At 41.8% G+C, this 12,367-nt stretch overlaps 1 long non-coding RNA gene across 2 annotated transcripts; it reads right to left on the reverse strand.

Annotated features, from left to right (window-relative positions):
* Positions 1–863: 863 nt before the first annotated feature.
* Positions 864–9,868, reverse strand: LOC138521166 (uncharacterized). 2 transcript variants are annotated; one of them, XR_011282958.1, is made up of 4 exons: positions 7,603–9,868; positions 7,321–7,416; positions 7,145–7,240; positions 864–6,534 (listed from the first exon to the last, which is right to left on the reverse strand). It is a non-coding gene; the product is annotated as an uncharacterized lncRNA (long non-coding RNA). The 2 variants fall into 2 exon arrangements; XR_011282957.1 differs by having other exon boundaries at positions 7,321–9,868.
* Positions 9,869–12,367: the final 2,499 nt, after the last annotated feature.

Raw genomic sequence — 12,367 nt, forward strand, 5'->3', positions numbered from 1 at the left:
AATTTTTATTTTGCAAAAACGGTTTCATTGTAGAATCCTCACAAATCTCATTAAAAAGCTGACAAGTCACATTTCTCACTTGCCAGTTGACAAAGACACGTCTTCTGTGTATTTCTATGTCTTAGAAGCAATACTTGACAGCACATTCAAACTAAAAAGAAAACAATGTATACTAATCTTAAACAAAATGAAACAATTAATAAAATTAGCTAAAGAACTGAAATCAAAACTAAGAACCCTATGCAATGTCAATGTAGATAGGTTATCTATCTTTTGTGCGAGCTGGTGGTATCATACTACTTGCATAGAACCATACTACAATCAAGAAGCCTATAGTTAAGAATAAAGAAATCCAACTGCAATATGTACACTTTGTAGAGGCAGTGCGATAATACAAAGAACTATTATGAAAAGTGAAGGTTTATTCAAAAAATCTCCCCAAACAAATATTGTATTCTTCTTTGTCTTAGGGTAATGATTTTGGATTTGTTCACATTTGCGTCCACAATATGCTTTAGCATGAATGTAACATACAGATACATGAACATACCCATCTAATGATTTTGGCAAAGCATATACAGTCCTACCAATCAAAACAAATGAATTGACATAGGCCAGACACGGAACTAACAGACAACCTAATCGAGGAACATGCTATGCTAATTGAACCTCAGGATCTACCAAGCAATTTAGAAATAAATTAAACAGAAGAAACTGGATGAATTCTCATTATACAAAAGTGCACAACCCAAGTTAAGACTATAAAAAAGAAGTCAAGTTCAAGTTTTAAAAAGTTTATTCAGATTACTCCATTAACAAAACACGATTGATAAAATGATTACACATTAAACTATATTATTTTGTCAACTGAGTTAATTTACTTATTTTACAATCAAACAGTTTAAATAAAAAATATAAACCCTCATGAGCAAATATTCCTACTAATTTCACCCATGGGCAACATTCAGCTTACAAAGCTTTAAAGATGTTAGTCCCTAGGCACAGTGATAACTACAACATCAGGTATGTGCCTTGCTTAGAGGGGGAAATTTGTGATAATTGTTTACATTTGTGAACTTTGCTACATTTATTTTGTCAGTATCTGATTTGAATAACTTAATCCTTAATGCTTTTAGAAAAAAAAATACCAATATTTACTTTCATCAATTCCCAAACTGATTTCTTAGTTTCTACTATTTTCACTCATCAATCACAGTTCATAATATTCTAATATGGTGGCCAAGGCTTAAACTATGCTGAATAGCCACATATAATTAGATAACACACTTTGGCTGAAATATGTTTGTAGATTTACTCTACACACAACATATTTCCCAATGATACTTTTCTTTTATATAGGAACATGTATTTCTTTTCACAAAACACAATTATTTAGGATTTGTATCAATAACCTTGCATAATACTTACTTAACAATAGTTTTATTTCATGAAAAGGAGATGTCTCATTAAAGTTTGACTTAAATTGTCCATCTTACAGTATATTCTGATAAATAAAAGCATATGTTGCCTTTCTTGTAATATAAATAAATCTGTGAATAGACACAATGCACTAAAATACTTATATATTTCAAAAAGTTACTCAAGGTGTATTCACAGAGTGTAAATTGAAGTACTTTAAGATTTGGGCTCAAACAATACATACAAGGAAATAAACAGTGACCTCCCAAAACATTTCAAAGCAAATTAGGGTCCTTAGCAAAACAAGGATATTTTATTTTATTTGAATTTGTGTTTAGCACTGGCCCGAGCCAGAACATATCAAGCACCTTACATGGTTCAAAAGCTGAAAAGGTGGGATTTGAAAAAAGAAGTTACAAAATGTTTTCAGGAAAGGATAGGAAGATTACGATAGACAAGTGAAAGCAGTGGAGGTGGGCATGGCTATGTGTGGGGAAACGGGGGGATTCTATGAGCAAAAAGGATAATGCATATATATTTGGGGGCTCTATAAAAAAAGGAAAATAAAAATATATGATAAATAGAAGGAATGCAAAGGGCAGACATGATTGAATAAAATATTAGTTTGAATCACAGTAGAATGACACAGGGCTGCGCGCAGGTCTGCCGTGTAGAGATTAAACAATATTGGGCAAGGGTACTGCCCTGTTTCAGGCCCTTTTAGGTTGGTATGCAGGCAGTAGAACCTCTGTGTTGGTCCACTCTTACCTTGAACCTTGTCTGGCAGTACACAAGCACCAACATCTTAAGCAGGCCTGGAGGAATGCCCAGCCTCTGCAGCTTACTCCACAGCATGTTGCAATCAACGGTGTCAAATGCTGTGGTTAAATCAATAAATGCTACAAAGACTGGGACGTTCCTCACCATCCATGATTGTTGTATTACAGTGGTTAAAGCCAGCGTGTTGATGTTTGTGCTAAATTTCTTCGGAGACCCAGTTTGCAACAGCAGGATCATTTCAAGGCTTTCTTCCCTTTGCGTCAATTCATCCAGGAGTATTCTAGCAAAGATTGTTCCCGGAACAGCAAGCATAGCCAGCATTCAATAATTCTTAGGATCATCGTGCCTGCCGATTTTTAGTACAGGCATGATAATGCTGTCTTGCCATGATGCCGGTATGCACTGCAGAGTCTGAATGCTCTTAAAGAGAGTGTGCAGTGCAATGGCCCCAATGGGAGGATCTTCCTTGATAACACTACTACATATTCCATTCGGGCCCGGGGCCCTGGATGCCTTGCAAAATATAATAACCCCCTCGATTTCATCCTGGGTTAGCGCATTTGCCCAGTTATGCTCCACCAGCGGCCCCCTGATATAAGTCGGCATATCTCCTCCCAATGTCAGTGCTATGTGTGTTACCCATTCTGCCTCAGCAGCCCAATTACATCTCTAGTATTAGAGTCCCAGCCCTTAACAATTTTCTAGAAGGCAGTGCTATCTTTGTTCTGTGTCATTAACACTAACCTCTGCCATTTGCGACATGCCATGCTGTATTTTTGTAGCTTTAGCCATTTGCAATAAGTAGCTTTGGCCTTTCTAACCTTCTCACTATGGACTAGTGGCACATGTTCAATAGCTGCTATCATGTGTAATTCCCTCCTCAGCTTTCTCTTACCATCCCTAATTATGTGGCCATTGTGATGTCGATGTCGATGCTTAGGCCCCAAGGCAGTCTTGCTTGCAGTATTAACTGGCCTCAGAGCACAACTATGTATCTCATGCATGTTAGCCTCAAACTGTGAAATAACCTGTCCTAGAGTCAACCCCACAGGTCTTACTACCTCTGCATGGGATGTATCCAGGAACATGCTTGCTAACCTCACTGCGCAAACCAATTTGTAGTCGCTCCATGTGATGCGACTTAAACCAGGATCAATGCTGAGTCGCCCAAATTCTTTTATCGACGAACACTACCTGCATCCTTAAGTGTGCCAGAATTGGATAGTGATTGCTCTCCACGCACTGATAAACACAGATATCCTCCATAATCATGGGGAGGTTAGAAACAAACATTTAGTCCAAGGTACTGCTAAGCCTTTACCAACCCTGGTGAAGTTGGGTGGGTCATCAGATGGATACGCACCATTGATGGCAATAAACCCAAAGGAGGATAATAGACATGCCCAAGCCATCCCCCAATGAGTTGCCCTGTCAGGGATTCACAACCATCCCGATGGAATAATGGAATCTGCATCATCCATAGCCTGCCTTAATGCAAGGGAATCCTGGCATTCAAATCTCCACATAATACTACCGGTCCCACCTGATCCAATCCACCCAAGAAAGACTCTATTTCACACATACTGGCTGCAACTTCCTTTATATATGGAGGTACACAGACATTTACACACAACACCTCCCATATGTCAGACATATCTGTGCTCTGCATGAAAGCCACCCTTGCCACAAGAATGTTAGGGGTTGGTACAGATATTTCCACAATCCCCAATGGATGCTTCACTCCTAATGCCAACCCTCCCTTCGGACGCCAACAAAAACCCTTACTCGCAGCTCTTGTGATGAAGTTCCAACCATCTTCCACCAGCGGGTCCATTAACCAAGTTTCTTGGAGTAATATCACATTGAGACCGTGTAAATAGCTAAAAGATGATCTTCCTGAAATAAATGGTTATGGCCCCTGGTATTCCAATTCATCCTCAGGTGGATAGGTCCAAAGCCCTGGCTATGAGTATGGAAGCCCCCTTGATTTTATCAAAGTCTCCAGTCATACCCAGTGAGATTCATCACCCACTCTTCCCTGGTCCTTAATTTCCGGTGGCTCTTTCGTAATGTGCGCCAAACTAATCGATCTGGGTGGCAATCCCCCTGCTTCATCTTCTGTCTGCCCCCACTCAGTTGGAAAATACACATTACCAATCACATCCTTGGGATTTTTTAGCTCAATGTACCCGCCGCAGGTATAATAGAACAGTCATAGCCCAATGTGTGGATAGCCTCCTAGGATTTCATAATATAAGGCAGAATGTCCTTATCGAAGAAATCGACAATGGATGCAGCATACTGAAAGTACTCAATTATGTCCACAATCCTGATGTTTCCACTATTTATGGAGCAAAGGAGCAAAACAGCATGCATTAAAGCATTGATTCGAGAGCGGTTCAGGAAAAAGCTGTTGCCCCCACAGAATAAACTCTTGAGCTGCAAGACATTCATCACAGTTGTTGGAAGCTGTTGATTTGCAAACAATTGTCTTCCTTCACTCATGCCCATGTCCACCTTAGTCACATTATCTCCCTTCTCCGCAACCCAAGTGGGTTCTGATGTACCTTCCAAGTTGCGTATCCGGTTGTCTTTAGCCCCACCCATAGCTGCAACACCCTGGGTGGGGTGTGTAGTGGTCCCGATACGTCAGATTATACCTCTCCTCTAGGGCAACTGTGATTGACCTAGATACACATTGGTCAGCTCTTCTGCATCTATCAACTCAATCCTTGGTATTATATAAATAGCACAATTAGAGAGTTTGTGGGCGTGATGTTCCCTAATTTTGTTTGTCCCAGTTATACCTACACAGTTTATACATTTTGTGCAGCCATTGGTGACCTTACCAGAGCGCGTCCCAATGGCATGGTTCACCTTAGCCATTTGACACCCTATTTTTGATGTCCTTTTTTGTCAGCTAACTGTTTGTACATCGTGGCCTATCTGAAAGGTTGTTTGATGACCCTTTTCCTGGGGCGTGTGTGCCCAAATGGGCGGTCAATCTCACTGCTGGCTACGGCAGCTGCTACTGTTACTGCTTCCACCACCGTAGTTGCTCCCTTCACACCTTGTGCCCCAACCAGTTCTTTTTGCAATAGGACTAGAATATTCCTGACTTCTTTGCTTATGGAAGCCGCACCTCTTGTTACTGGATAAGAGGCTTTCAGAAGTTCATTGAGAGGGTGTGCTCATTTCCCAAACTTCTCACAGACTGCATCCAATTTCGCAGCCATGGCCTCATATTTACAGGTCAAATCTGTCATAAGTGCTTCTAGGATGGAGAACATAGTCGCATATGAGCTACTTGCCTCCAACTCTGGCGAGTTCAAACTTCTTTCTCCACCCATTTCCTTAGTCTCCTTCCCCACTGCAAAACCAGATGACTGGTGACTCGAGAATGAGGCTGTGTGCTCCTCTGCATTTTCATTCAAAAACTAAATCCACAGTCAATTGAGCTGTCTGATCAAGACTCTGTACCTAAGCCTAGCCCTCAGAGTCCTAGATCTCCATCATCCAATAATCCATAGACAGCACCTGCACCGATGGCGCTTCGAGTGATATGATATGATAGTATATTTATATAGCGCCTATACACAATGTGCTACAATGTGCTTCAAACTGCTTCAAGGCAAGGGAGGGAACAAGGGAAAATACAAAGACATTCTTACAGGCCATGAACAGTAAGGATGTGAAATTAATTATCGTACTCGGCCTGACGACATTTCAGATAGTGCAAGAGCTAAGACAAAGATAAGGAAGGGAGGGGGAGAGTGGGAAGGAAATGGAAACAGACAGGTGACTACCATACTCGGCCTTACAACATTTCTGGTAGAGCCAGAGAAAACAAAAGGTGTGAGAGAGAGGTGCAGAAAGGGAGGGGCGGAACAAAACAAGTGACTATTGTACTGGACCTGATGACTTGGAGGTGGGGAACAAGTAAGGGGACAAGAGACAGACGAGGTTGCTATCATACTAGGTCCAAGGAAAATTCTGATAGAGTAAGTGCATAGAAGAAAGTAAGGGGAGGAGATAGGAGAAGGGAGGAAGGGAGAGGAGGAGAGAACAGAGAATAAGCAGTCAAGAAGAGTGGCAAAGCAAGAGGGGACAGCAAATACAATTGCAGAAGTCAGTAGTAACACATAATGTTGCAAGCCTGGATACAAGATGAAGATGTGAACAGCATGATTCAGGGCCACCATGAGAAAGGGTAACGCACTGTGAATCAATGCAGTCCATAAAAGTCAAATCCAGCATTGGCCACAAGACGGTGATGGTGAAACCAGAATGTATCAGGACAGACTCCGAGTAAATTTAAGGGCAACTGGCAATGCTCTGAAAAACACAGGTGGGCGTAGTTGAGTAAACAAAACACAGTTTCAGGGTGAGAGGTCACACCAGTCCAACATTTTAACACATATGAAAGTCAATAACAGCACATGTTTTTGACTTAAATTATTTAATAGCATATGAATAACGACAATGTGGGGATAGAGTACCCAGGGATATTAGGAAGACAATATAGGTAAGTATAATCCAGTGGAAAAGACTGGATTCAAATGAATAACAAAAACATTCTGCTGATATTGGTCAACATTTTCGGTTGTGCAGTTTACAGAATGAACAAAAAAACGAATTCTATGGACATACAACAAAAAACAAAACAGTGCATAGACTGTGCACTGTACATGTAATGTAATCGTCGACACAAAGGTGTTTTGGCCCAGAAGAGAGCTGTAGCGTGCAGCTTTGTATGCAGGCTTTCATCAGGACGTGTGATGGAGTAAACTATGGTTCCAGTATCTATCTATAAGTAACAAATGGAGTGTGATAAGTAAAGGGGTGACCTCGAAAAATATGATTCAATAATTCACTAAACTCCAAAAAGATGCTTGACTAAAAGAACAGAAAAATGCTCCTTGTTTGTGTGGAGCTTGAATCTTACCGAAGACTTATCCAGTGCAGGGGTAAGTTAAGGTATCCATCTTGGTATGGGTATCACGACGGCATATGATTAGCCGATGAGGAAACAAGTAAATACCTGTAACAACATGGAAGGATCCATAAGGATTCTAGGTTGATTCTTGTTTAAGTGACTGGTTGTAAAAAGTAAAATCTTACCTCAGGTGGTAAGTAATGTCATCAATTGTGATGATGGTGGAATAACCCACTTCTTAATGGCTGCAGCTAAACCAGACGGTCCATGAATGGCAGAACCTGTGTGTAAGATAGCGCGTCTTAGTATGGCTGCTGTTTTATTTTCACACGTGAAAGTTAAAAGGGCATCGCTCATGACGGCACCTTAGTTAAAACAATCAGAGCATGCTTGAGGCAATAGGACTGAGACGGGTGCTGTACTGGCACAAGGCCATAGCACGGAAGGAAGTGTTTAAATCGACTTACTTAGGTTGAATGAAGTGTTCATCTGGGCCTGCAAGGACTGCTGGGGAATGAAGCCGTGTCCATGGCAACCACGAGTGAAAAAAGCTGCGTGTTGTCCTGATTGGATGTGCTACAGTGCTCCCCTGGTAGCGCGTCATCCTAGGTGCAGCGAATAGTATGCTGCCACGAAAGGAGGGCTCCAATGCCGCCAATGGTTGAAGCCAAAAGATAAATAAATTAATGAAAACAAGGGTTCTGCATACATGCTGCACTGACTCGTACAAGGAGCAGTGAGTTAAAAAACCCAGCTAACTCGGGAAGGGAAAGAAACTGATCACAGTCAGCAACTCTGCAGGATTGAATGAATCACGCAATGTGCACATCACGTGCCCGATGGTGATGTTTAAAGATCACAAAAATAGGTCTGATCAATTTATACATGTGAGTTATAAATTCAGTGAGCAGGAGGACTGGTGCCGCCGAATGAAAGTAACCATAACAACCCAAAACGAAAATGTAAGGGGCATAACCCGTGTGTCATAGTATCGGGGTAGATGTTTGTGACAATGTGTGTTGTGAAATTAAATTACATGAATACCGGTGCTGTACTGATAACATAAAAGCATCCTGAGAATGTACATGCTGAGACTAGAATGGCAACATAAATATATACATTAGTTCATGAGTCCAGGTGCTGTATTGATAGAGCAAAAGACATCTAGAGAGAGCACGTTTTGCACAGATGTTAGTGATACATAGTGTGTGGTATACGGTATACACTATCCATAGACACTCTAAACACCATTTTGTATCTCACTGTATTCAGTGGCCCGTAATACTTGGGAATGGTGACTTAGATTACAGAGTTAAGACATACATGTGTTCATGGAGGGCTTAAGTGACAAAACCAAAGCATACATTTGTTAATAGAGATAACACCAGGTAGCAGAACAATTCACGAGTATCATGTGGTAAGACTAGACATATTTTAGCATATATTATTGCATCGAGCTACAAGACAACAGTAGCTGGAATAACCCGAACACAAAAAGGTTGTTCTGCATGAACATGATACCAGAGGATGCATCTACGTTGGCACTAGTTTAAAGATATATCATTGGTGCTGTCCCTAAATAACAGAGAAAGAGGTGGGTGAAGAAATGGAACAAACATCCTCCCTATGTATTTAGACCAAACCGGCCCTGGATGGTTATTCCATGTCGGTGTATCTGTCCTGCTTACTGACTGTAGAAATGTTTCCATTCCACAGACACATTTAATCCTGTTTTCACAGTGTTGAGTTTATGGACCAATTGTTGTTCCAATCTTGTGAGTGCTTTGTCCCTGTCCCCTCCTCTCTTTTGCAGAGTAAATTGTTGTATAATGGTCCAGGAGATGTCATCATTAGTATGTCCTAATCGGCTGAAATGTTCAACCATGGGCTTGTCCGGTATTTTGTTCTTAATGCAGGACCTGTGTTCTGAGATCCGCTGCTTGACTGGTTTGGTGGTCTTGCCTATGTATAGCAGGTGACACAGGCATTGTATGCCATAAATGACAAACTTGCTGTTGCAATTGGTATGGGTCTAAAGAATGCGGTGGTAATCTTTGTAGTGAAAGGTTTTCATTGGAGTGGTGAAACGGCACGCCACACAGGTAATGTCCCACAACGTTTGGAAGGGCCCATAATGTGTTGGGTGTCTTAGTCTCTTCGATGTATGTGTGGACCAAAGTATCTCTTAGGTTTTTGTTTTTCTTAAAAGCAAAAATAGGCTTTATTTCCAGAGTACCCTTGTTTTTGATCAGATGCCAATGTTTATTTATTGTTTGTTTGGTAAGGTTTCTTAAAGGGCTGTATGTTGTTACACAGACCAGTCTGTTCATCTCGGTTTTTTCTTTGGGTGTTAAGCATGTTCCCCGGTCTGTGTTGAAGGCCCTTTTACGTGCCTCTTTGATCGATTTCTTAGGATATCCCCTTTCTTTCAATCGGTTTTGCAGGCCGTTGGCATGTAGATCGTATTTTTCTTTATCTGAACAATTCCGTCTAATCCTAAGAAACTGGCCGTAGGGTAGGTTGTACTTTAAACCCTGGGGGTGGTAACGGGAAAAATGCAGTAAGCTGTTCCGATCAGTTGGTTTCCTGAAGAGTTCAGTTTTCAGGCTGTTTCCTGATCTGTATAAGTGCAGATCTAGAAAATCAACAGCCTGGTGGCTCCAATCGATGGCAAACCAAATATGGTCATTACACTCATTGAGCCATTGATGAAAAAATCCTAGGTCTGCTTCCGTGCCGGTCCATATGAGTAAGACATCGTCGATGTATCACCCCCAAAGGAGTATGTGCGACTTGTGAGGGTTGTTATCATTGTGTATATGGTCTGTTTCATATTGGGCCATGTACAAATTTGCGACGTCGGGGGCAAAAGTGGCCCCAATGCTCACCCCTTTTATTTGTTGGTATAGTTGGTTTATTAATAAGAAAAAGTTCTCTGACATGGCGAGCCTAACATACTCTCAAATGAAATCTGTTAGTGTTGAGGTCACATCTGTCCTTTTGTTGAGGCAAATCTTTAGAGCTTCTAACTCTTCTGCTTGTGGTATAGATGTTTATAAGGCTTCAACATCTACAAAGGGTTTAAGGAAGAAGTCAGTATATAGGGATAAAGGCTCTAAAAGAGAGTCACAGGCCGAGACTATCGGTCTACCAGGTGGTTGTCTTGCGTCCTTGTGGATTTTGTGTAGGATGTAGAAAGCGGGGGTTCTGGGGTGGGTTTTGTTCAAAAAATGACGTTCCCCCTTGCAGAAGTAGATTGGAGGGGATGGAGGGGGAGCAGGGTAGAAGAATCAAGCAAAACAAGCAACACCTGGAAACGAAACTGGAGGGATCCTTAAGTAGGGAAAAAGAGCGGCAAACCAGGAGTGCACCAGGTGGGCGGGGCTTGCTAAGTGGGAAAAAAGAGCGTCAACCAGGAAGGTACCCGGAGTGCAGTGTTTAGGCCAGGTGACCTAGATCCACTTGCACCTGCTCCCCATCTGCAAAGGAAAAGAGGCTGGAGTGCTCCTTAAGTAGGGAAAAGAGCGGCAAACCAGGAAGGTACCAGGTGGGCGGGGCTTGCTAAGCGGGGAAAAATAGTGGCAACCAGGAAGGCACCAGGTGTGCGTGGCTTGAGCCAGGTGACCAAGATCCACTTGCACCTGCTCCCCATCTGCAAAGGAAAAGAGAGACTGGAGGGCGCCTTAACTAAGGAAAATGAACGGCAACCTGGAAGGCACCAAGCACTGTACACACATTATACTAGGCAAACTCATGTAAAACCTACAAAGCCTGTCAGCAAGAAAAGAATCCTCTACTGTTACCACGTCCAAACAAACCAAATACGACTAATAGATCTATTCATACCTCCACACCACACAATGCCACCTTTACAGAACACAACATGTCTATCTACCTATCTATTTATCTCAATCTTGTATAGCGCAAGCACTTTCACCAAAGAGGCATCATGGCGTTCAAGAGATGCGGACAGCAAAGAGAGGGGAAATTATATGAAAAAGTACGATTTAAGAATAGCCTTAAAAATATTGAAGTCTGAGGTAGTCCGGAGAGAGAGCGGAATAGAACTCCAGCATAAGGGCCTCCACAGAAAAAGTGTGACCACCACAGCGTCGTTCAAAGGAATACAGAGGAACAGTAAGAAGAGATAAGAGTCAGAATGCAGCATAAGTACAGGGCAATAAGGAGAAATGTTCTCTTGAAAGGATAAACAAACGTTGCCATGGTAGGCCAAATGGATCATAAAAAGAGATTGAAACTGAATTTGTGCTGCAACTGGAAGCCGATGAAGCTGGAGATACTGGCTGACCTTGAGGAAGGCCTGTAACAAAAACGAACAGCAGCATTCTTCAGTTCAGTTCATAGGCTTTATTTTGACAAAAGGTCATAAAAGCAACAGTTGGTTAATAATGATAAGACATACTGTGCACCATTGCAACATAAAATCATCAATTCATCAGACCTACAAGCAAACGAAAAATGCCTTGCATAACTCCATAATACAGAAGGGTTAGAAAGAAACCTGTGAGTAAGACTAAACAGGCTCTTTTTGCTTCTTTAAGTGGACTCTCCATGCCCAATTAACATAACTACTGGTTGCAAAAACAGCAGGAACATCAGGAAAGTCAAAACACAGAACCATGGCTTCAGCAATAATCCTAGAGCCACGACTTAAATAAAGCGGCTTCAAGAAGTGTTTCCTCAGGGGCTTAGTCCCAGGACATAACAGTATTAAATGACACAGGTCTTCATCAGATTTACTGAATAAAGTACACTTTGGAGTTACTTCATTATTCCACTTGTGTAAGAATGCTGCAGTGGGCAAGGTCCCAAAACAAAACGTTATGTACAATGTTTTTTCTTGTTTGGAGGTGATATCATCCAAGTAGTCTTCACAGCTTGCCTGGTTATTAAAAGTAAGGTAGCAGGCCAAAGATTCAGAGGCCCGAGATTTAAACACTATGTCCCTCAACCTTGACCAATGCAGCACTCTTTACCACTACTATAGACTCAGGAGGTAAAACACACAGGTTAGACCAATAGTCCCTGAGCCCCATACCCCCCCAGATAGTTTTTAACATGGGTAAACCCCTTCAAGGAAGTCCCCCCTTGCTGGGACAGGACATCCAACTATGTCTCTCTATATTTATAGAGATATTTGCTTGTCCATAAACAAACCCAATAGCGCACTGGTCGCAGCTTGCAAATTGACTCGATCCCCTGCATACAAGT

This window comes from Ambystoma mexicanum, chromosome 13 (genome assembly GCF_040938575.1).
Source record: "Ambystoma mexicanum isolate Mex_15411 chromosome 13, UKY_AmexF1_1, whole genome shotgun sequence".
NCBI lineage: Eukaryota > Metazoa > Chordata > Amphibia > Caudata > Ambystomatidae > Ambystoma > Ambystoma mexicanum.